The following is a 27,384-nucleotide window of genomic DNA, read 5'->3' on the forward strand; positions in this document are numbered from 1 at the left end:
ATTGGTATCATGTCACCTCTAGTCCTCCTTTTCACTAGACTAAACAAACCCAATTTTCAAACTTTCCCAAAGAAACAATGAACCATCAGCTTTATAGAAGGAGAACAAAAAAGAGTGAGGCTTCTTTCTCTCTAGGGCTTATTATTAAATGCTTACTTTTACCTCTCTCTCTCTCTCTCTCTCTCACACACACACACACACACACGTAGGTACGTAAAGATGGAGAGAGGGAGAAGTGAGAGAGAGAGAGGAGGGGGGGCAAAAGTTATTAAGAGGCAATCAGATAAGATTGGGGGGTGGGGTTCAACCAGTCATGGTTTCCCCTTGTTTCTGCTTTTACAATGTTTTTCTCTTAGCTCTTCAATTCTCTAGTTGAATAACATTTAATCTAAACTTAAAGGGCTGATAAATAAGGCTCACTGAATGTAAAGGAACTAATTTCAGAGTAGACATGTTCACCTCTCCAGTGTTTCTTATCTTGGAAAGAAATCTGAAGAGAGAATGCCACTTTCTTTGGACATTTTCTTCAGTGTTTTTTACTGTGGCAATAATAAAACGTTACCATGCCAATAGGCTGGATTTCCACTCTGTCCAGGCAAGCCAAATTCTACATCAGTAGTCCCCTTTCTTTTTTCAAAATTATATTTGTGCTACTATACTGCCCATAAAATGTGATGCTTTGGTTAGCTGCTATTTCTGCATAACTACAGAACTGCAAAAACTTTTTGCAGTTTTTAACTAATTCTACAATGGCAGTTTTCCAGAGGACCTTCTCTAGTAAAGATTTGGATATAGCTGTCTCTCTTGTGAATAGAAGCACTTTCTGAATATCACCACAAGCCTAAACATGTCAACAAATTGAGCAATCAATGTTTCATGAGCCTGCACATTACTGGTTTGCTTGTTTGTTTGTCAAAAACAGGTACAAGATAAGACAAGATATAATACAATGTATAAACATAAAACAAAAACAAAGTAGGTATAGGACAGAGACAGTAGGCACAATAGTGTGCTTATGCACTCTTAGGAATGGGGTGAGGTCGACTGTACATAGTCTAATGTTAAAGTTCTGGGGGTTTGGGGAAGAAACCAGAGTCAGGTAGTGCATTCTAGGCATTCATTAGTCTGTTGCTGAAGTCGTATTTTCTGCAGTCTAGTTTCGAGCGGTTTACATTGGGTTTGAAATTGTTGTGTGCTTGTGTGTTGTTGCAGTTGAAGCTGAAGTATTCATTGACAGGTAGAACATTGTGGCAGATGATTTTATGAACTACATTTAGATCAGATCAATGGCAACATAGCTCTATGTTTTCTAAACCCCAAATTTCAAAGTCTGGTGGTATAAGGTATTCTGTTGCGAGTAGAGGATTAGAGGATTCTTCTTGTGAAATATTTCTGGACTCTCTCAATTGTATTAATGTCCGATATGCAGTGCAGGTTCCAGACAGTTGAACTGTATTTGAGGATTGGTCTGGCAAATGTTTTGTATACTCTGGTTAGCAGTGTAATATTGCCAGAGAAGAAGCTACCCAATATTAGGTTAACAACTCTTAGTGCCTTTTTGTCAATGTTGTTACAATTGGCGCTGGCACTTAGGTCATTATATATGAGCACTCCAAGGTCCTTAATTAATAGAGTGAGGGTCAAGCACAGTGTTGTGTCCTCCAAGTTTATATTTTGCATTTGGATTCTTTTTGCCATAGTGTAAGACAGAGCATTTATTGGTTGAGATTTGATGTTGCCAGTTATCAGATCATTGAGATCTTTTGAGCTACCTTGAGGTCTAGATCTTTTTGAAGGGTAGAAGTAATGTCGGTGGTGTTGAATAGTTTAACATCATCAGCAAAGAGAACACAGTTATTTATAATATGATCACAAAGGTCATTTATGTAGAGAATGAATAGTGTTGGTCCTAGGATGTTGCCTTGAGGGAAACCACTGTTGACAGGTGCAGGATTTGATAGGGCACTCCTTATTTTAACCATTTGCTGCCTATTAGACAATAATGTAGTTATCCAATCATGAAGGGGATCAGAGATACCGTACAATTTTAGTTTCAGAAGCAGTTTGTCCTGAATCAAAGGCTTTACAAAAGTCAATATATTGTGTCTATTGTTTTCTCTTGATCAAGTTGAGTGGTCCGTATGTTTTTGCAGTGTAAGAGTTGCAGATTACATGATATTTTTTCCAACTTGTTTATTGGAGAGTAAGTTATCAGTTTCTAAGTGGAATATAATGGATTGGTTTATGATTGATTCCATGACTTTGCAGGTGACGCAACATAAAGAGATTGGTCTGTAATTTTCAACATTACTTGGATTTCCTTTTTTAAAGATAGGGATGACTGTGGCTAGTGACCATAAGTGGGGTAAGAGGCTAGTCCTGAAGGATTTTTGAAAGATTATGCTAAGAGGTTCAGCAATGGCTATGGAGAGTTTTTTTTAAGAAATATGCACATAGACCATCAAGTCCAATGGAGAGATTTTGTTTTAGGTTGTGTAATACTTTTCTAACATTATGTTCTGTAAAATCGATCTGTTTTAGATTGTTGCTATTGTTTGACATGTGACTAGGAAATATTGGGCATGAGCCATTGCTGTTTACAAAGACGGAGCTGAAGAATGTGTGAAAGAGATTGGTTTAAATAGCTTCATCATAATATTCTTTACCATTTGGTCTTTTGAGTGGTGGGATGGATCTCAAGTCTTTGAGTTTGTTGTTTACAAAGTTGTGGGAGGCATATGTGGATTTTGTGTGCAGAAGGTTTGGGGTTTGGGGTTTTTTTTGCATTTGTTTTATTTTTTTTCTGCACAATTTTATAGACAAACTCACATATCCATATCTTGATCTTGATCCGGATAACCAAATTATCTTCCAACTGACTTTATCGCTAATGTTCCCTTTACCTATTAAGTAATATATATCTAACTTCTTAAATCCATGCAGTAGTGCCTCCTACTTATCTTTATTTATTTTCCTAATAACGAAAAACCCTTGTCTTTTAACATTTACTTATAATTAATATATTCAACAACAAATACGATATAAGTTCTATATACGTAATTTTCTAATTAATAACCTAACTAATAGGTTTCTAAAATATCACATCCTTCATTTTCATCATAATTTATCTTCCTCCTGGTAGTACCATATACATTTTAATTCAAGATTTCATCCAAATCCAATTGATCATCAGTCAAATTACATAAATTTATATAGATTATTATCATTACTTAACCTTGATCAATTAGTCAAATTTACATCAATTTATTAATATATAATTATAAATTAATTAATTCATTATAATTCTTTTAATTAATTCATCATAAATTTATTAATTCATTAATATATTCCATTCATCTAACATAACAAAAGAAATTCAAATACAAAAATTGTTATATAATAATTAAAACCCACTCATTCATTTCTTTTAAACTGCTTGTTTATATATTATATTACTTTACTTAAGTCTAATTTTCTTCTGATAGCATATAAATATTTAACAACTAAAGGCATAATAAAAGAGCAAAAAGAGGTCAACCGTTTTCCTCTAACTTCAATTCTCTCTTTCCATCTTCCCCCAATTTCTTTCTTGACACCTTGTAGCCACAATTTCTTTCCCTTTTCTTTTTCCTTCTGTTCTTTATGTTTCTCAATCTGTTCCCTCCATTTCTTTCCTCTTTTTAAATTTGCTATATACAATACAGTACTTCTGTTCATTCCCTATCCTTTTCTTATCACTGTTTATCCCAGTGTAATAATCATTAGCCTGTCCATTTAAAAAATATTCTTTCCTTTCATTCCCATAAGCTATTCCTCTCACTCTCTCCTCTCTATTTCCTTCCTCCCCCTCAATTTGCCATATCCAATACTTCTGTCCATACCCTGTTCTTTTCTTATCACTGTACATCCCAGTGTAATCAAAAAGTGAAATATAATCATTAGTATGTCCATTTTCAAAATCTTCTTTCCTTTCATCTCTATAGTTCACTTCCTCTCCTTGTACATCATTGATCATCCCAATATTGTCATAATATATGGTATGCCCATTGCTATGTACATTTTTGAAGTATTCATTTATTTCGCTTACCACTGTATTATTAGTAATATCCTCCATATTTTCTTCCATCTGATCAGTGTCCTCTATTTTTCCTACTTCTCCAACTCCTTGCTTTTATTTGCCATCTTATTTTCAGTATCTTAATAATTGTCCTTGTTAAAATCATTAGAAACCTCATTTTTGCCCACAACTTCCCATATTTTCTTCTTGATTCCATCTTCAAATTCCTTGAAATTTCTCCTTAGATCCTCACAAAAGCAATCTGCAAGCAATCTCCTTAGATCCTCACTTAAAGCAATCTGCAAGGCCCTCATAATTGCTCCTCTCCATGTAGTCAATATAAAAAAACACAAGCCTTTATAATAATTCTAACTGTCTAAAAAGGTTTTACCATCAACTTAACACAAATTACTTTCCTCTGTGCCAAATACAGTAACATTTTCAAGATTTTCAAAGTTCACTCAAAGTTCAGTTAGCCAACAGATGGCCAAATATAGTAACAATTTTCAAGATTTTCAGTACTTTCAGGCAGATAGACAATGATTAGGAATAAATAGCAATAGCACTTAGATTTATATAATTTGTATATAGTATAAGTGCTATACGCTTACCACTTTACAGCCCTCTGTAAGTAGTTTACAGAGTCAAGCTATTGCCCCCAACAATCTGGATGCTAATTTTACCAATTTCAGAAGGGTGGAAGGCTTGATTCAACCTAGATATAATTACATATGATGTTTGTCCATCGTTTTTGAAGAGGACCTTGACATCTTGTAGGGGATGTCAAGACTTGCGATATGAAGGCTTTGGGAAGGACATGTCCATAATCTTGGATGGGGCCTTCATTTTGAATTGGGATAGTAATATCATATCTATAAAAACATTTTCTAATGGAAGCCCTGTTAAGTAGAACATGTATATAGATTATTGGCATCTTAGCATTAGTGATTGTCAGCATATCTTGAACAAAATTACCTCTGTTATTCTGTCTAATTGTTTTTGAGAGTGGTAAACATAGGAGCAGACTATCCTGAAACTAGGAAAAAGAAGGTTATTTTCTCCCCAGAGGTATCTTATTACAAAATGTCATAATGAATATGAATATGTAGTTATAGTATTATTGTTAGTTCAGTGCAGTCAGCCAGATGTTCAGACCAGAGATGGGATTCACATAATTTACCTACCGCTTCACCTAGCACCAATAATGTGAATTGAGAAATGTGAATGTGAATAGATGGCATAGGGCCGGGACAGGTGGGCAGTACCTGTAGGTCACTACTACCAGTTCATCCAAACCGGTCCAAACCGGCTGAATCCCACCTCTGGTTTAGACTGGATTTGGCATTTTTATTCACCTTTCAAATCCTCCCCAGGGACCTAGGATAGGCAGATGTAGATATAGCATGTAAGCTGTTCAAAGTAAGCTGCCTTTTGCAATTGATGGATGGTGAATTTGTCAATGCCAATTATATTGAAGTGGTACTCCAGTTGTTTTGGGATTGCACCCTAGGCTCGTATTACTATTGGTACAACTTTTGTTTCCTTTTCCTATAGTTGTTCTATTTCTATTTGCAAATTTTTATATTTTGTTATCTTCTCCAATTCTTTTTCTTATATTCTAACTCTCTCCAAGCGCTGCCTTATGTAATATCCAAACGTTTTAAAATATGTTATCATCATCAGAAGGAAGCAGCTAATTCAGAATTTAAATTTAATAAATTAAGGAAATCCTTTGCATATCTATCAGATTTTTTTATTATTATTGACTATGGTACTTATGTCATTGGGAATTATGGAAAAAGCAGCAGCAGCAATAAAATAAAATAAAAGGGGGAGGTTAAAAAAAATCCCAGCTGTGTTTATCTATTTTGTACGCATGGGAAAGATAGTGAGTTTAAAAGAGGAGTGGGGGATTTTGAGTTCTTATCTGCTACACTTGCCCAGCTGTGCGGGAATCAGTGCTGCAATCTCATCTAAAGTAGTGCTGAGAAATACCTCCCTTGCATACCTCAACATTCAAGCTTCTACTTTTGATCTATGGCCTAAAATAAGAAATCACTCTTCTATTCACTAGCATTTTAGGGACGTGTTTTACTAATAATATAAGATTCAAGAGGTGGAAATGCTGTACAAGCACGCAAGCAAAGGGGGTGTTTGAATCCTTTATGTACTAAAATAGACTACTGTATGCTGCTCCATTTCTAATGTGTCTAAATGAAAAGAAATAAATTCCCCCATAACCAATGTGCCTAGTTTTGGCAATCAGTTTTCTCCCTTTAAACAGAAGTATGCTATTTTTGTATGGGGCGGATATTTAAAATTATGTTTGGCTTGGAGTAATACAGTTCTTCCCTATTCTCTTTGTGAATTAAATTGTTACTACAGTATTCTATTATTAAATCTCCATTATGCAAAGTAAAGATATGCTTAGAAGGCCCCATAGACAAGTCAGGCCCCATAGACAGTTTATTACATAAAATTGATGAAATGTGAAATCAGCTGCTATTTTCTTCTAAACATTTCCTTAGTCATTTGTGCAGGGGTTTTGAACATTCCTACAGAAATATTTTCTCTGGGGGGAAAAAAACAATAAAGCATACTGAGATTGGCCTATGAGGCCTGATTTTTGTTTATGTGTGTTTATAAATTAAAGCAAATCTGTGCTCCCAGAACTAGGAAACAGAATTAAAAAACTATCAGACAAGAACAGAACAGAATAGAATAGATTGGAAGTCCAGATTTTCTATTTTTCATAAATCTTTTTCTAATTTATAAGTAGTATTTCTGAGATAATATCAGAATTGATCTTATCTGCCCTGCTACTTCAGATATAGTCTCTTTTTTTTGCTATTTTATGAGTTTAATTTTAGAATATATTATATTTTATACTTGTAATTATGAAGGTTCGCAGTCAGCTGTGTCTCATCGTTCTAACAGCCGTTACTGTTTTTTGGAAAGTTGGGGTTTTTTTTTTTTAATTTAAGGCTGGATAAAAGCCAAAATAAATTTAATTGAAAGTTGGAAAAGCCATATAATAACATTGCATAAAAGTGTGATCTAAAACTGTTGAACAGATGGCACCAGGAGGTATAATGCCATGCAACTTAGTTACTGTATTTTTAGTTCCACTGTTATAATAAACAGGATGGCCAAATAAGGTTTTAAAAGATTATGGATTGCAATCATTTTCTTAAGCAAGTGAAGAAATATAGATAATTAAAAGCAATACGGAGACATTTAACACCCACTCAGCATGTAAGAGTGAGGAAAAGAACTGTGGAGGATGAATACAAGGAAAATACATTCAGCTAGACCAGGAATGTCCAACCTTGGCAACTTGAGGACTTGCGGATTTCAATTCACAGAATTCCCCAGATAGCAAAGCTGGCTGGGGAATTCTAGGAGCTGAAGTCCACAAGTTGGCGGGACCGCAGGGGAGGGCCTTCTCTGTGGCTGCCCTGCCTGTATGGAACCATCTACCCCTCGATGTTTGTACTGCTCCCACCCTACTGGCCTTCTTTAATGCCACAAAGACCTGGCTCTGCCGGCAGGCCTGAGGGCCATGAAATGTACATCCTTCATGGCTAAACCATGTGAATGGTGTATATGCATGTGATTATGTCTGTTTTTATAATAAATGGGGTTTCATTACGGGATTTAATTTTAGATATTACATTCGACTTCTTTTATTGCTTGTATCTTTTGTATTTGTATTATTATTTTGTAAACTGCCCTGAGTCCTTTGGGATTGGGCGGCATAGAAATCAAATAAATGAAGGAAGAAAGAAAGAAAGAAAGAAAGAAAGAAAGAAAGAAAGAAAGAAAGAAAAGTCTTATAAGTTGCTAAGGTTGGATACCCCTGAGCTAAATGTTCTGATATATCACTGTTTTTTCAAATTGGACAACTTTTAAGAGATGTGGACTTCAACTTCCAGAATGCTTTTCTGGGCAATTCTAGAAGTCCACACATTTTAGGATTGCAAATTTGAAAAATCCTGTCATACATGGGCAGATTAAGATCCTTTTATGGATCTGTGCTTTGGTTTCCTTTAAAAAAAATCACACATTATCATGAGCAGCATATGTATGAAGGAGAGCTCTAATAGAATCGCGCTTTATGCATAAAAATATGCAAAGGCATCTAATCTCCCCACCTTCGTGGATCATAATAAATGAGAAGACATTCACAATGATCTCAACTGAGCCTGAATATGCAGTATCTATGCTCTGACATTGGACTGTGATAATACTGGCCCTAAAAATAGACACAAAGTTATCTCAGTCACAAGAATTGTCCTCCATTCTCTTTATTTATAGCATTGGACCCTAAAAATAGACACAAAGTTTTCCCAATCATAAAACGGTCACCCTGTGTCTTTATGCATATTCTGGAATAGTCAGATAATGAGGAAAAGCTGAGCAGGAGAGATACATGGGCAGCCATTATTATTCATCTGATTTATCCTAGAACTGTTATCACTGGGGAAAAAGGGACTTTTACACTGATACTTAAATTCCTTTCCTACCCCACTCCATTACTTTTTTGGGGGTGGGGGGATTCTTCCTCCTTTCCTCAATCTGTCTCCAAAGAGTCTGCTTGTTGTCCAACTAAATGTGCTAGAGACAGATGTGTGTTTAAAGCACAACCTGTTTTGCAAAGAGATGTACAGTGGTACCTCATGATGTGAACCCCTCTTGATACGAACCTGGGGTTTGGAAATTTTTTGCTTCTTCTTACAAACTTTTTTCGGCTTATGAACCCACCACAGATCGCAAAATGGCGCTCCGCTGGGCGCCGCTGCCTGGCTGTCACCTTTTAAAACAGCCGGGGGGCTTCTCGGCGTTCTCCCGAACCTGAACCTGAACCCAAACTTTTCGGGTTTGGGTTCGGGAGGCCACCAAGAAGCGCTGCCGCCTGACTGTCACCTTCTGAAATAGCCGGGGGGCTTCTTGGTGTTCTTCCAAATGCCGAACCCGGAAGTTCAGGTTCGGGTTTTGGAGGCTGACGGGTCGGACGTCTTCGTGATGTCGGCGGGGCTTCTCGGAACGCCATTTTGCGATTTTTTTTCTTTTTGCATGGATTAATCGCTTTTACAACCATTCAAACCTTTTCCTCATACCAATTACAGTAATACCTCATCTTACGAACGTTTTGCCTTACGAACCTACTTCTGGAACCAATTATGTTTGTAAGACGAGGTATTACTGTACTTGGTATGAGGAAAAGGTTCATATGGGTGGAAGGATTTTTGACCCTCTTTCAAGCTTATTTTATCAGAGTTAGTTCTAAAACTGGACATAAAGCCTATTTGTAGAGAAATTGTAATTGGAGCAGGGTGCTTTGGAAATTGTAATTGGACAGGGTGCTTTGGAAGTTGTAATTGGAGCAGGGTGCTTTGGAAAATGAAGCAGGGTGCTTTGGGAAGACAACATTGTGTGGCAATTGAAGGTTTTGATGAAGTTTCTTTGTCTTCTTCATTTTCATATCTTGGCTTTAAATCAACCCTAAGAAATTACATTCATTCAACACAATCTATATATGGCGTATGGGAACATATATTATATTTTTACAAAGCTTTGCTATAGATCAAATATTACCTGTGCTTAGTAGTGTGATTTTATGCTATTTCATAGAGTTGTGTAATAATCCGAATTCAGAAGGGGGAATATGCTTTTGGGGTGAAGGCTCATTTTGTGTTTGCCAGCAAATGTTTAAAAGATTTTGCAATGGGGCAGGAAGAAGCACAGTGGATGTAAGGAGGTATTGAGAGGTCTAAAATGTGTGCCAACTCAAGCTACAAATTCCCCATCTTTTTCAAACCCAGATTGTTGTACAGCTCTACTCTTTTGTCAATTCTACCAAGAAAGGTAATTGAAGATTTAAATTTTCATTGTGAATTCTTGTAAGTCTCAATTTCTGTGGCTACTTGTGACTGCTTGATTTCACCAACAAGTCCAACGTATGAAATATTTTGAAAAATGAAAGGAGAGTTGTATTAAGTGTTACAGGAAATGGTTGGTTCAGTCGCCCCAGGTGTGAAGGTGGCTTAAGGGAGGAGAGTATCTGACAAAAATATGTTTAAAAATATTAAAAGTAAAGATCTAGGACTCGTGATTTAAGTATTGCACTAAAGCCATGGAGACATGGGTTTGAACCTACATCCATCCATGGAATATCACTGGGTGATATGGAATGATTTCATAAGAATATTGTTGTCAAAAATATAGGTGAGGAAATGCTATATTCATACCTTCAGCTGCTGAAGGAAAGATAAGGTATACAGTGTTCCCTCGATTTTCGTGGGGGATGCGTTCCGAGACCACCCGCGAAAGTCGAATTTCCACGAAGTAGAGATGCGGAAATAAATACACTATTTTTGGCTATGAACAGTATCACAAGCCTTCCCTTAACACTTTAAACCCCTAAACTGCAATTTCTCATTCCCTTAGCAACCATTTGGATTATTACTCACCATGTTTATTTATTAAAGTTTATTAAAAAATATTTATTAAAGGCGGACGAAAATTTGGCGATGATGTATGATGTCATCGGGCGGGAAAAACTGATATAGGGGGAAAACCGCAAAGTATTTTTTAATTAATATTTTTGAAAAACCGTGGTGTAGCCGTTTCGCAAAGTTAGAACCTGCGAAAATTGAGGGACCACTGTATAGTAAGTCAACTGAATTTATTGATATACCTTTTAATTGGGCTCTGCCACGGGACATAACATGTAGACTTTTTGACAACAATCCATCAATTGTTTGTCACTGCTACTATTGGTTGTCTTTCCTGGCTTCCAAGTGAGGCAATATTATTTGCAAACAACATAAATGCCATAAAGGCAAGCAAAGCCAGAATAGATTGGTCACTATGGAAACACAAAGATCAGGGAACAAATGAGGGAAAGCTACAATTTAAGATGCAACATCCTTTCCGAAGACATAATGTGTGGAAAATCTCTGACGAGCTATTCTGAGCTAGCCTTGAAAGAATTTGTCCATCACTCCATTCCAGAAAAGTCTTTCTTTACTCTTTACCAATGCCTGGAGTTGTTTGGAATTTGGTAGTATATATGGTAAGTGGTTTAGTAATGGAAATAAATATGGAACATAGTATAACAGACTTAGAAGGGACCTTGGAGGTGTTCTAGTTCAGGGATCTCCAACCTTGGCAACTTTAAGACTTGTGGATTTCAACTCCCAGAGCTCCTCAACCAGCAAAACTGAACTCTGGAAGTTGAAGTCCACAAATCTTAAAGTTGCCAAGGTTGGAGACTCCTGTTCTAGTCCAATCCCCTGCTCAAGTGGGAGACCCTATACAATTTCAGACAAATGGCTGACCATCTTCTTGAAATCCCCTAGTGATGGAGAACACACAACTTTTGAAGGCAAGTCGTTCCACTGCTTAATTGTTCTGACAGGAGATTTCTCCTTAGTTCTAAGTTACTTGTATGTTTTATAGACAAATCTAAAGGCAATGTTGCCTCAGAATAATCCTACTTTGACTTGTAGATGTACAGATTTATTGCAAAGTAGCCCAAGTTGTCCTAGGATTCAGCAAATTTCAAGAGATAACTTCAGTTTATTTTAGTGTTATGTTACTAACAACATCCAGAACATTTAGAATTCCATAGGTTTTGTGGAAATATTTGTCAAGTTCCTAATTAAAAGAAAGCTGAACAGAATAAAAAACCTGACAATTTACAAGATGAAATGTTCCCTTAAATCCTGGGTTGTTCTCTGTGGAAAAACAGACTCATTTCTGCCTGTGGAATCAAGAACTCATTGGAAATCTTTTGTAGGAAGGAGGGTAGGAAAGTTAATTTCCCCACCCCCCAAATATCTCCAGTATTATTTATTTGTTTTGTTTTGTTTGTAGCCTCTCGTAATCAGTTGACTCTCAGTGGGTTATAATCAGTAATTTAAAAGTAATCATTTGTTGGACTGTCAATTGCTGATGTCTGCTGCTTCATAGAATGTCTTTAAACCTTTAAGTCTTTTATCTTTATGTCACCTCATTTGGGAAATACATAAACTGGATTATAGCACAGTAGAGTAGAAATATTTCTGCTCTCAAAAGACATAGCGTCCATCTTTTCATTCCATTTGAAGACATTTCCACATCTGACAGTTGTATTCAATAATTTTTGTGAAATTATTAGTTACTGAAATGGACATTAGACTGAAAATATGCACACACAACATGCTTCTTGCCATGTTCATCACACAGGTTTTGACAAAGAGCCACAAATGATTTATAGTTGTCCCTGGAAGTACTTATATTCCAGAATGTTGCTTTCTTTCCCACCCTAAGGAAATGTTTCTCCTCTGACTTTGCTTGACTTTGGAGTAACATCTTTTTCAGACATTGATGCTCAATAAATCATTTAAAAAAAAACAACTTTCTTTGCTAGGAGGTCCTTGATGCTCTCTGTGCTTGATAGGGAGATACTCAAGTAGCTAATATTATGAGGGCTAGAACCGCACTCCCTACTAGCACTTCCTTCTAGCACTGATGATGTTACCAAGTTGGGTAATGAAACATCTGCTAGGAAACAACCAAGTTCAGAGAGGACCAAGGACCCTCACAGTTTAACCCTGAGTCACAAATATTCTCTTCTATGACTTTCCTGTTTGGTATCCTTCCTGTTGGCAGGCTAAACGTTTTCATTCAAACACCCCTTGGTTTATGCTGCTTGTTTTACTGCAATTATATAATTATACTTTGTGGGGGGGTTTTAAAGGAAAAATAATTATGGTTATCTGCCTTAAGCAAGAACCTTGGTGGTGCAGATTGTCGGGGGCAATATGCTTACTCTCTGTAACTGCTTAAAGCACTGTGAAGCACTATATAAGACTAAATGATATTGCTATTATTTCTTGATAGAAAGTCAGGATGTAAATTACATAAATGAATAATAACAAATCTTTTTTTTTAATTTTGTGTTATCTGCAATACTTTTAATGAATTAACTTTAGCTCAGTTTTCAGCTGATGGCATTCTAAAATCCAGCCCACTTTTTCTATTAGATTCATATCTGAAAGCTAAGGAGTCCTTTGTCTGCATTTTTTTTTTTAAAAAAAAGTAATGTTGGGTGACCTTTGCACAAGTCTATTATTTTGGAGACACAGACAGACTGGATCAGTAACCTAACAAACTAAAACAAAGCTCTCTTTCTCAAAACAAATAAGGATGCAATCTTAACAGAGTTATTCAGTGGTCTCTTGAACAAATGGTATAACTTGAAATCAGACTCATTATCGAAAAATGAAAGCCAATTCAGATAGAAAACTGCATTTAAAGCTTTTAAAAGAGTCAATAAGAGTGTCCAGGAATCCATTTTGCAACAACAAGATGAGTTATTAGTACAGTTGCTTAATGGCTTTTATTGCTATTTAGCTCCATAAAATTTATATTGTATCTCTTAGGCAGCCCCTTTCCTTTTTGTGGATAATTACCAGGAGTCAATCAGCAGCACAATAATCTGATTTCTACATTGTTTTAACTCCTCAACAATCCATAGGAGTTTAATGAGTGCTTTGCTGTGGTGCATTTATTTCCTGGTTGGAAAGACTGCAGTATGCAAGCATTGTTAAAAATAGGACTATCATTGTTTTAATGCATTGTAATTTATAACGCTATGCAAGTGTGATTAATGCAATCCTTTGGTGGGGGGAAGGAAGAGGGAAAGGCAAGTACTGTAGTAGTTGTCAACTGGAGAAAAATAAATCAATTGATTGATAGCTGGATTAAATAAGGATAGACGGACTAAGTAGTAAGGTTTTCATAATTAGTAGAACAACTCTTGAAGTCTGTTAATTGTTGTCAGTAATTTCATATTCTGCAGTAAAAGATCATTGTTCTAATAGCTGGGGGGGGGGGATTCAGCATAAAAGTGAATGCAATGCCAGCAAGATAGTTTGTTGTTTGGTGTAGCTGTGAAGAAACCTGCATCATTTTTAATAGTGCTAACCGGCCCTGCCCGAAGACCAAGGTGAGTTGTAGCAAAAGCAGATGCACAAAATGGTTGCCCTGAATACAGCCCCGCTCTGCTTCTGCAGACTTGTGCATGCCAGGAGTGAATTAGCTGCTGCCCAAGCAGGAGCCTTTGCAACATCTGCTGCATGAATAATGGAATTGGATTCACAGTCTAAGGTTATGGATGGCATCCCCAATCTACTGTGACACTATTACTTTAAATTTAGAAGGACGCATTAAAAATCCCAGAAGTAGCATCTTCCAAATCGGATTAAATACCCACCCAGTCTCCAGATGAAGGGTTGGGGAAAACAAAACAATGCCAAGCGGGAAGCATTTTGACTTCATTAATTCCCTCCCAGGAATTAGGGTTAGCTAATGCTATATAGACACTGTGTTCATTTCCACATTTTTAATCCTGGCATATATACACTAGAAATATAAAGATAAACATTTATCCATATTTTAGTTGGTCTGGAAACCAATCTCTAACCAAAATCATGGATTTCTGGTTCTCCTGAGCTCTTCATCTGTCTCAATCTTATGTAAGAAGTAGACTGAGTCTTCAAATGGCCACCAAGGAAGACATCCATTTAAATCTGATCCTAATATAGCAATAGCACTTAGATTTATATACCATTCAATAATGCAATAGTGCTCTCTAAGCAGTTTACAGAATCAGCATATTGCCCTCAACAATCTGGGCCCTCATTTTACTGATCTTGGAAGGATGGAAGGCTTAGTCAACCCTGAAGCAGTCAGGATCGAACTCCTTGTAATCGGCCAAAGGAGCCTGCAATACTGCATTCTAACCACTGCATCACCATGGATCCAATAAACAGATAGCTATGTTTATTAGTGATAGCCCAATCCATTACTTTAACCTGATTTTGTGTATTGGTAAACTATATTGTGTGTACTGTATTGGTAAACTATTTGTTATTCATATATTGAACTATTACTTGTTTAGCACTAATAATAGTGCGTAGTGTCTATGGGAGTGATGGCGAACCTATGGCATGGGTGCCACAGGTGACATGCAGAGCCATATCTGCTGGCACAGGAGCCATTGCCCTAGCTCAGCTCCAACATCCATGTGTGTACCAGCTAGCTGATTTTTTGCTCACACAGAGGCTCTCTGGGAGTGTTTTTGGCCTCCAGAGAACCTCCAGAGGAATGGGGTAGGGCATTTTAACCCTCCCCTTGCTTCAAGGAAGCCTTTGAAGTATGGGGAGAGTGAAACACGAGCCTACTGGGCTCACCAGAAGTTGGGAAAGAGGCCATTTCCAACCTCCAGGGGGCCTCTGGGGGTGGGGGGAGCTGTTTTTGCCCTCCCCAGGCATTTAATTATGTGTATGGGCACTCACACATGTGTGATAGTGTGCACACACACTCTTTTGGCACCCAAGGAAAAAAAGTTTGCCATCACTGATCTATGGTATGGAGTTGAACTGCTTTCTTAAGCAGTGGTGAAACCAATTTGAGCCAGATTATGTCTCCTGTTCAGCAATGCCTTACCATTAAATGGATGGGCTAGATCAGGGATTTCCAAACTTGGCAACATTAAAAGCCATGGACATCAACTCCAAGAATTCCCCAGTGAGGAATTCTGGGAGTAAAGTCCATAACTCTCAATGTTGCGAAGTTTGGAGACCCATGAGCAAGGCGTAAGAAGGTTTTTAGTAATGTGGAATATTATTGATAAGGAATATTATTGTAATCTTTAGCTGAACTCTGTTAATATGACTCCTGAAAATGTAAGCACGATGTTGCTCTTACTGATTGGTTCCTAACAATGTGTACTTCCAGGATTGGTTCATGGCAATGCACGGTGTTTAGATTATATAAAAGGGGACTACACCAAGCCTGGATGGAACTTACTTTTGGGTAACCCTTTTATTTGGAGGTCAAAATTCTCTTTTCCTTTCCACTAATCTGATGTGGTTCATTGGGTCTGCATGCCAAGTAAAAGGACCTACCTTTTCTAAGACAACATTGTAATACAATGTCTACATTTTTTACTTTACTCCTATGCCATCCAGTTCTCAAATGCTCATGTGAAAAAGGGATTGGAACCACAAACTGAAAAACCAAAACTGAGGACTCCTACCCTACAGTGTGCCAGGCCAAATTCCAAACATTAAGCAGGACAGATGCTCCGCCAAAAGGAGTTCAAGAGCCGATTATTCAAGCACACCATAAAGAGTCTCCCATTGAAATGTGCACCGCCTGTTCCCATTTAGCAAAGCAGCTAATTCAGACCCTTAACTGCTGAGCCAAACATAGCACTGAAAAGTCTCAAGTGTAGAATGAGGAGTTGAATCACTGCTGATTAAGGAAGCAAACAAGGAAGAAACCTATTTAACTTTGCACTAGTCCCAATTCTATTCAACCAGGCGAGGCCACTCAACTGAAAAGTCAAAGATCAGCTTAAAAAGTCCTGAAGAGGAGGAGGAGGAGGCTTGAACAAACCTGCAGACAAGGAGCTTCTCATCCCAAAATGCAGCAGAGCCCATCCATCAGTTATCAATGCAATTAAGACAGGATTTTAATTGCTGGAACAAATGTTTAGCTGTAAAAGAACCGAAGACAGTAAGAAAATAATTAGATCCTAGGCTTCTTATGCCCATCTCTCAAATAGGGACAGATTTTGCAGATGCAAGTGTATAGTTTTGCTTCCAGGAAGCCAATCCTTCGTACCAGTCTCCATTCTCCTTTACATCAGTGTTTCTCAACCTCAGTAATTTTAAGAGGTGGGGAGTCCAGTTTCCAGAATCTTCTGCCATTTTGGCGGTTGAAGTCCACAATGTTAAAGTTGCTGAGGTTGAGAAACACTTAAATCTTCTGGTACTAAAGCAACAGGAATGGTTGCTTTCGAACCCAAGCGGCCCTACTATAAATAAGGAGTGTGTTTGTCAGTATGGAAGCTGTGTGATTCCAGAGTTGTAGGGTGTTACTTTCCATTGATTTTTTTTTAAGAAAAAACCTTTGAATTTGCATTATTGGCCTTGTTTTTCCTTAAAAAATTGATGTCACTTGTTCTTCCTCCATCAAAATGAAGCATGGAGCCTTACTGTCAAGACTGTGGAGCCATTATGCTCAAAGGAATTAGCAAGCAGATTTGGCCTCTTTGCAAGGCTGCAATCTTTAAACAGAGAGTAGTTGTGTAGATGACATGGTAAATGACTTTGTGTGTAAATGCAGTTGTTTGAGGCTATTATTCTTTTAAATGATGAGCCTATATCTTTCTTGGGATATTTATACAAAGTTTAAAGAGTTCAGAGCATTCCATATGTTCCGAACAATCCTTTCTAAACATGCACACACAGACAAAGCTGAAACTTAAAACTTTTTATTGCTCTGCAAAGGCAGCTGAACAGAGCTTTTTGTTCTTCTTTATTTTTGGATTACCTATGGCCATTTTATATAGATTCATGGCAGAGGTATAATTTGAAGAATGCAGAGTTTTGTTGTTCAAAACTAATACACAATGCTGGTAAATATAATGAAAGAAGAGGGATGAAACTCAAAGATGTATGGTTGAGGAATTGGTTCTTGGAAATTTCTATATGAGCTAATCCATGCCTTCTGGACTAATGTGCACATTGAAAATACATTTATTTTTGAATTTACTGTATTTTCTGTTGCAATTCACATCTTAAAAATACAAGCTCAATATGTGTTCAGCAAAGAGTGAGAAAAATACCAAAATGCAGTGGTTTTTTTAAAAAATTCCAGATGAATTTGGGGATGATGGAAATGCATTTATGAGCAATGTGTGTGAAAACGACATCCCCAGGAGCATAATTTTGCAAAAATCTTACATCTTTTAATGAGATGCAAGTCTCTTTATTTTTGTGAGAAAACAGAGAATATCAAAAAGATTGATGGTCCCACTTTGTTACATTAAAAGTAGGGCTCTCTGATCTTCAAAACTCCAGACAAACACTAGATGGAGCAAAGAGAAATGGAAAACTCCTATTTGCTAACAACAACTTGCTGTAACTAAAGCTTATATTATTTCTTGAATTATGTTGGTACCATAGCGTACAATACCACTGCCTATTTACATATAGTGTATGTTCTCAGTCTCAGCCAATTAAAATGAACTTTGTTTCCTATGTAAGTAATTTTGAAAAATAGGGCCAAATCACTTGTATTCATAAAGGAATCAAGTTGCTGTAGCTATTTAACCATAAATAACAAGTCAACATTTAATTTATGTCCCAGACTATGAGACTATAAAAGTTACATCTCTTCATTTTTTTTTCATAATTCTACTGGCCTGTTACCATATTTATGGATGAATGTGCCAATAAAATGGCTATTTTTGGATGCTGAGCCTTCTGTTCTGTGATTTCTACTGCATTTTCTGGTGAGCCAATAAGCAAGCACCCAGGCAGAATCCTGTTTTTCTCGTGTAGACATTTAAAATAATTCCAAAATAGATTTTTGATTAAGAGCACAGAAAATAATATAGTGACACCAACATTTTTAATTATTGACATATGAACAGAAGGACATTCTGAGAATTTGATATTTGGAACTTCCTTACAGTTTAACTAGATGAATATAATATATGTATTTTATCCAACCTATTATTGGTAGCCCAATCCCAAATGCTTCTGAATGATAAAGGTGTAACATCTGAGGGGACTACATAGTTTGTGCCCTCATCATTTGCCAGCTAAGAGGCCTCCTCTTAGCTGACCCTGACTCAAAGCCTAGGGTGAAAGCCTTATAAAGATTGCTTGAAGACAAGAAAGGTGAGGGCCATATCATTTTCCAGGAATTGCCATTCTAACGGGACAAACTCTTGGGAAAATTAATTGCTCACCCCTGTCCTTGATGGATTGCATAATTGACAGGACTCAAAGCAAGCAGGGTCTGTCAGAGTGCACAGGGTAGACAGACTCTAAAGGGGAAGTGTATAATTTAATCTCTAAACATATATTTAGAGATGGAAATTATTATTATTATCATTATTATTATTTATTAGACTTGTATGCCACCCTTCTCCAAGGAAATGCTGAGAATATGGATGTATTCTTTCTGAAAAGAAAAGAATATCTCGATATAATATATTATAACTAGGAATGCATAGCAGAATGTGAAGAGGTTAGAACAGTGGGAACAATTATCTCTATGTTTATTGTCTCAAATGCTTATTAGATAGATTTATATCCCACTTTTTCTCCAGGAGCTTGAGGTTACATAGAAAACACTAGTAGGTAGAATTTCCCCCCAGAATCACCCTGTAGTTTGGATGAGAGAAGAGCAGAGAATGGGTTTAGACAGTGGCAGGTTGTAAATATTTTTGCACTCATGCTCAATGCTTCTGTACATGCACAGAAGTATCCCGGCTGGGTGAATAGAGCATCCCAGGTGGATGGGCGAAGCATCCCACCACCAGCGCTACCGGTTCTAAGAACTGGTCCAAACACAGCAGCCTACCGCTGGTTTAGACTCAAGTCCTAGTCCAAATTCCCTCTGCTTTGAGAGATGGATTAATGTCTACAATATATTATTTCAAACTGGTCAAAGATGACACTTTCTTTTAGGTCAGGAACTTTTTCTAGCTTTGTCAAGTTGCTAGGCTTCACCCCCCCCTTTCATAGAATTGTAAATACAGTTATTTTTATTCCATTCTATTACTATTTCAAAACTTGGATAGCCTGTGGTTAGCCTTAATTATGCCATGCAGAAACATGTCAGCTTCAAATTGACTTGTGTTTAACACTCCAATTGAGGCATTCAAATCCAAATGGATATTTAATCACATGTAACTGAAATGCGTTGTACATCCTGCAGGAAGGCTTGCCTTCCATCTTCCTTAGTCGGCTGTACTGAGCAACAGGGTTCAAGCAAAAACTCTACTCATGATTATATGAATCCAAGTCAAAGCAAAGCTATTTATCTCCTTGTGGCTACAGTGGAAATGATGGGAAAAGATAATCTTAGGAGATCTGATCATAGTATATATAATTACATTTCAGTTCCTCTTCAGTATACAGATGCTTTAAGGGGCGTACATAAGTGCACCAGAGTGCCTCTATTATTATTATTATTATTATTATTATTATTATTATTATTATTATTATATTTGTATGCCGCCCCTCTCCGTAGACTCAGGGTGGCTCACAATCGGCCCCTGTCTTATTGTCTCTCCTATATCTCCTATATCTTCTCTTCTATACCTATATCTTTTTCTGCTATTCTCTCATAGTTATATTTCACTCCTTTATTTTCTCCTCTATTCCCCGTTTAATACATTCAACCTGATTATATCCTCTATAACCCTCATTGTGTATTATTGTGTATTGGACAAAACAAATAAATAAAATAACTAAATAAATAGGATGAATGCTTTGACTGTGTCAGTGGGCTTTCAAAGTGCTTCCTTCAAACAGTTTGCCTACTTTAGCAATGTAAATATAAAGAGCCAGTATATGCTCTGGTTAAGGCACCAGGATGGATACTGGGAGATCATGAGTTTTACTTCCCACATTTATTCACCCCACTTTAGGCACAAAGCCAGTTTGTGACTTTGAGACATTATCTCAGTCCAAGAATAATGACAATGGGAAACCACATTTAAAAAAAAATTGCCAGGAAAACTGCAGAAACTATTCCAGGCAGTTGCCAGGAATCAAGATTGATTGGAAGACACAAAATAGTGGTATAAGCGTTTGTGCACCAAGATTCACTTTGTCAGGAGTTATACCTCATTTCCTTATTTCTCTTATTGCAACGGAATTAGTGAACTTCTTAAATGTCGGAAACTTGAATACCCTAAGCAGATAGTACAAGATGAAATTAGCAGGAGAAGAAATGTGGGTAAGTGTTTTGAGAGCTTGTTTCTTCTTTTGGAATGGTTTTAGAATCCATTCATACGCTGATAAGAGGTTTATAACGGAGTACTGAACCACTCAGCAAAATTGTGGTTACAGCTGCTATAGTACAGATGAAAATAGCTTCCCTTTATCTCTTAGAGGCTGAATTCATTCCATTATTTTTAAAACTCTTGTCGGAACAGATGCATTTCTCTATGGTATTGGTAAGCAATAACATTCAGAACACACTTAATATACATTACCATACTTTACCATATTACAGTAGCAAAACCGCCCCATGTAAAGATCCAGTGGGTTGTTCTGTTTTTTCTTTCACTATCTTTCTGGGCATGATTTATTCCCTTGTTAATTTTTATGTATTATATATTATTGCAAAATGGGCTCTTAGTTCAGGTCTCTAGACAAGACATCATTAATGGATAATGAATTCAATAGGGTTCAGAATAACAAAATAACAGTTGGAAGTTGAAAGGGATTTTGGAGGTTTTCTGGTCCAATCTCCTGTTCAGGCAGAAGACTTTACACCATGCCAGACAAATGGTTGTCCAATCTCTTCTTAAAAGTCTCCAGTGATGAAGCGCCCACAATTTCTGAAAGCATGTCGTTCTACTGATTAATTAACTGTTAGGAAATTTCTCCTTAGCGCTAGACTGCTTCTCTCCTTGATTAGTTTCCATCCATTGCTTCTTGTTCTGACTTTAGGTGCTTTGGATAATAGGTTGACCCTCTCCTTTGTGGAAGCCCCTTAGATATTGGAACATTACTATCCATAGTTCATTTTTCATTAAAACAGACATATCCAATTCCTGCAATCATTCTTCATATATTTAGTCTCCTGCCCCTTAATCATCTTTGTTGCACTACATTCTTTCTAGAGTATCAATAATTTTTTATATTATGGCAATCAAAACTGGATGCAATGTTTCAAGTGTAAAGGTGTAGAATTCCTTGATATTCAGCTTCCTTTAGAAGCGATTGGTAACAAAGATGTTTCTGTCTATAGTAAGTTTTTACTGGTATAATGAAAGCAGAGACAGTGTCTTAAATAACCCATATAGTCTAATAATAGAAGGAGTTCCATTAAATTATCAAAAGAAATTATGTATTGCCTCCTCCCTTTTCCTTTGAAAGTGTGATTACAATCTACAATCCGGGAAAACTCAATTTAAGAACTTGCCAGAATTTTTTTAAATAGGACAAAGTCGTCTCTTATTTATACATTTTTCAATTAATTCAAGTGCCATAAATTCAAGTGCAGGTCTTCCTCTTATAAAATCACTTGTTCTCTAGGTTGTCATATAACAAACGAAATAAAGTATAAAATAAACAGATTTCTTTATCTGAATAGGAGTGCCTTGAGATTAATAAACAAGTTATTAAATTTAATCAGGAAGAAGGACCTTTCTGAGCAATTTGACTGTAAGAATATATTTTCATAACTGCTTGAAGGTGGGAGAGGCTCTTAAATTTGAGAAAGGAGGAAGAACTTTTTATTCAGAACTCATCCTGAAACAGCACAGAAAAAAACAATAACCCCAAACTATACAATTTATGTATTCTTAGGAATTGTTGGTTTGACAGAGTGAATGGACTGATGTTTCTTGATAACATGTGATTATTTAGATTTGATGACTGAACCATGTAGTTATGGAAATGAAGTGTATAAAGAGGAAAAAGCTGTCTTGACTTACCGTATTCCTGTGGTTTGAAATGAGATACAGAGCTGTGGCTGGAGATAAGAATTAATTTTCTTTTTTCCTAATAGACACCTTCCCCCGTACCAGTTCAAATATTCTTCCTTTTTTTTAAAAAAAAAGTTACTCTAAAGAAAATTAGAAGTAATGGGTACAATTTCTATTTCCTGTTGTGAGTGCTCCATGTCCAGCTCAGCTGGTCACAGATTTCGATGACCAAGAGACAGAGGAGTACTGACATCACAGGCCAGTGTTCTTGCTATCTGAGTCCGAGAGTGAGAGTGAGAGTGAAGGGGATTTAGAGACTGGGGAACAATCAGAGACTTTAGCACCCCCAGTTATGGTACTTAGTGAGTCAGAGAGTGAGAGGACATTAGAGGAGGAGGATCCCCTGTTAGATGCAAGAGTCAGGAGAATGTGGCCTAGGCAGGAATATATGAAAAAGAGGGGTTCTTGGCATTTATAGATCTATGCGACGTTTGGCCACACCTTGCCAGTATATAAGGGACGTTGTAAGGGAAAGAGGGCATAGCAGACAACATTCCCATCATGGATGATGGAGACTCTAAGTTGAGAGGACTTTCTGGGTTCAAATCCTTTCCCTTCAAGCCAATGATAGACTTTGCACAGTTTCAATGAATCTGAGTGTCTTCAAGCTGCCAGAGACACTTTCCAGGACTAATGATTTATAGCCCTTTGGCTCCGCAGTCTGGGAGTTTATCTTCAGCTCATTAGAGAGATAGCGGACAGCATGACATTCCTTAGAAATTAACCAGTGAAGTGCATGATTCATTTTACCAGTAAATTTTGCTTATGATCAGCTTTGGATCAGTGTGAGTAGTTCTTTATTTCTGACCATTGCTGGGCCTGGACGAAGCACTTCCGCCATGATTTGGGGTGGAAAGAGAAAAAGTTACTTTTAGCTTTCCATTCAGGTTTGAAATGATCCAACTCTTTAAAAAAAATTATATGCGTGTAGCAGAAAAAAATAAATTAGAAATAAAACTGGAGACCTCTGTTAAAAAAAGATATTGATAAGATTGTGCAAGTCCAGAGGCAGTCAACCAAAATGGTGCAAGATCTGGGGGACAAAACATATCAGGAGAGATTGGAAGAACTGAATGTATACTGCCTTGGAGGATGGAAGGGAAATGGGGGACATGATTAACTATAAAGTTCTAGAAGGCAGTATTTTCAATGTTAAGGAAAAATCAAGAGATAGTGGCATAAACTGAAACTAACAGAAGGGAAATTCAAAAGTAATTTTAGAAAGTATTATTTAATAGAGAGAAGGGGAGTAGGGTAGAGAAGAAGAGGGGAGAGAAGAGGAGGGAAGGAAGGTTGAGGGAAGAGGAGAAAAAAGGAAACAGAAGAAGAGAGAAGTAGAAAAGAGAAAGGAGAGAGGGAAGTGGATGGGAGGAAAGGAGAGGGAAGTGGAGAAGAAAGAACGGAGAGGATGAGAGGAAAAGGGAGGAGAGGGAAGGAGAGAAGGGAGAAGGAAAAGGGGAAGCAGGGGAGAAGGGAAGGGAGTGAAGGAGAAGAAACCAAACAGAAAGAGATGGACTATCATTGTAAAATTGGGTGAAATATGGTGTATATGAGGGGAAAAACCAGATGGGTTTTTTTTCTTTTTTTAAGGTAATATAATTAATACCATACTGAAAGATAATATATGTTATAATATGATAGAGGGGTAGGGGTGGATTCCACTTACCTTCACCAGCGTTTGCATCACAATGTTTTGTACGTGCATCCCCTCATGCAATTTCACTTTTGTGCATGCTCAGTAGCAGGATTCAGCCTAAAACATAGCTGCGGAGCTGATCAGCTGTGCTTCAGATAAAGAAATAAAGGTCAATATCAACCCAGGGGCAGGCAGGAGGGCTCTTTTTTAAGCAGTGGAAGAGGAGAATCCATCCAAATATGGAAAAAATTTGCAAGAATTTTCCCCCAAAAGATGGTGGTGCCCATGGACTGGCACTGACCGAACTGGATCCGTGATGCAATCATCATGTCACCAGTGGGTTACTAACGGTTTGGGCGATCTGGTTCAAACTGGGAGGAACCATCCCTGGGGGTAGTATTACCAGACTTCATGGAAAGACTAGTGGAAGTTTGGAACCAACTTCCAGGGGAGGTAGTAGATAAATCATTGGTAACTTAATTTAAATATGTTTGGGGTGAGTACATGTCATATGTCATGTGACAAGAATTTTAAAAAGGCAAAATAAAGATAAAGTTTCAAAGGGCAGACTTGATGGACCACTAGGTCTTTTTCTCCCATTAGTTTTCTATGTTTCTATGGTTAATATCAGAAATTAAATGGATGAGTGGACTCATTAGAAATTATGAAGCTGTGTAGCCTTAGAAACATAGAAACATAGAAGACTGACGGCAGAAAAAGACCTCATGGTCCATCTAGTCCAGTGGTTTTCAACCTTTTTTGAGCCACGGCACATTTTTTACATTTACAAAACCATGGGGCACATTGAGGGGGAGGGGGGCAGCTAAAAAAAGTTTGGACAAAAAAATTCTCTCTTCCTTTCGCTCTATTTCTCTCTCCCTCTTTCTCTCCCTCTTTTTTTCTTTCTCCATCCCTCTTTCTTTCTCTCTTCCTTCTTTCCTCTTTTTTGCTCTTTCTCTCCCTCCCTACCTCCCTCTATGTCTTTCTCTCTCCCACCTTCCCTCCCTCTCTCTTTCTCTTGCTTTCTCTCTCTTGCTTTCTCTCTCTTGCTTGCTTTCTCGTTTTCTTTCTCTCTCCTGCTCTTTCTTTCTTTCTCTTTCTTTCTTTCTCTTGTTTTCTTTCTCTCTCTGAGCTTCGCGGCACACCTGACCATGTCTCGCGGCACACTGGTTGAAAAACACTGATCTAGTCTGCCCTTATGCTATTTCCTATATTTTATCTTACAATTGATATATTTTTATCCCAGGCATGTTTAAATTCAGTTACTGTGGATTTACCAACCACGTCTGCTGGAAGTTTGTTCCAAGGATCTACTACTCTTTCAGTGAAATAATATTTTCTCACGTTGCTTTTGATCTTTCCCCCAACTAACTTCAGATTGTGTCTCCTTGTTCTTGTGTTCAATTTCCTATTAAAAACACTTCCCTCCTGAACCTTATTTAACCCTTTAACATATTTAAATGTTTCTATCATGTCCCCCCTTTTCCTTGTGTCCTCCAGACTATACAGATTGAGTTCATTAAGTCTTTCCTGATATGTTTTATGCTTAAAACCTTCCACCATTCTTGTAGCCCGTCTTTGGACCCGTTCAATTTTGTCAATATCTTTTTGTAGGTGAGGTCTCCAGAACTGAACACAGTATTCCAAATGTGGTCTCACCAGCTCTCTATATAAGGGGATCACAATCTCCCTCTTCCTGCTTGTTATACCTCTAGCTATGCAGCCAAGCATCCTACTTGCTTTTCCTACTGTCCGACCACACTGCTCACCCATTTTGAGACTGTCAGAAATCACTACCCCTAAATCCTTCTCTTCTGAAGTTTTTGCTAACACAGAACTGCCAATGCAATACTCAGATTGAGGATTCCTTTTCCCCAAGTGCATTATTTTACATTTGGAAACATTAAACTGCAGTTTCCATTGCTTTGACCATTCATCTAGTAAAGCTAAATCATTTACCATATTACAGACCCCTCCAGGAATATCAACCCTATTGCACATTTTAGAGTCATCGGCAAATAGGCAAACCTTCCCTACCAAACCTTCCCCTATGTCACTCACAAACATATTAAAAAGAATAGGACCCAGAACAGACCCTTCATTTTTTAAGTATGCAGTTGAGGAATTATAAGAGGTAAAGAAGAAGAGAAGTTGCTGGATCATCTACTTTTCTGCCGAGGGAATTTTCTGTACAGGTTACTTGCTGAAGCTCTACCTCTAGCCAAGTCAAAGTAGACAATCTTGTCTTTTGACCTTCAATTAATGTCTGGAAGATTGAGAGGATACAGGGCCGAACTTTGTATGGACCTAGTGTCTATTTAGTTTAGTCTCTATAAGCTCAGCTTGACTGAACAGGGGTGGTTAATGACTAGGATCAAAAACAATTGGAGAATAATTAGGAGACTCTATTGCATTAAAATTAGCAGCTAAAATTAGAAATGGTTGAATTAGGCTGGTTAGAAAACAGATGGTTGACAATGGGAGAGGACAGGCCTAGGCTGATTAGAAGACAATGAAGGTAGCTGATGAGAGTGAACATGTTAGTTAATTAGAATGATTATTTAATGGTCTTAGGTGACTACTTGTTTTAGATGTTTTATGTTTCATTTGTAATATTTTATGTTATAAACTACCAGTATTCTCATCTGAGTGAATTCTAGGAATGTTAATTTTATTTCACGGAGCTGATTTAAATAACCACAGCTTAATATTCTACATAGAGTATTAGTATAGCTGTACTTTTCTCCCTTAATTAAGGGCACTACATCTGGGCTATATAACTCCAGACAACACTATGAGAAAATAATTAGAGTTTTGTGTACCTGTTTGTTTTCATTTAATGGTTTTCAGGATATTTGTAATGAAGACCTGGTCATTTTAAATATGGCAGCATGCCATTTTTGGCATATAATATAGAGATATTGATTTAGTGCACCAGCAAAGAAATTTACAAGTGGCTGTTTCAAAAATTCTACATATCTTAGGAGGTCATAATAAGAGATATTGATTTCCTGACTAAATTAGGCCTTTCCACTTAAGGATCTGCTAATCTCCCTTAAAAAAGTATTTCTTCATATTTGTCTGTAGTTCCATCTTCAGAAATACAGCTGAGTG

The sequence above is a fragment of the Erythrolamprus reginae genome, chromosome 1 (assembly GCF_031021105.1).
Source record: "Erythrolamprus reginae isolate rEryReg1 chromosome 1, rEryReg1.hap1, whole genome shotgun sequence".
Taxonomy (NCBI): domain Eukaryota; kingdom Metazoa; phylum Chordata; class Lepidosauria; order Squamata; family Dipsadidae; genus Erythrolamprus; species Erythrolamprus reginae.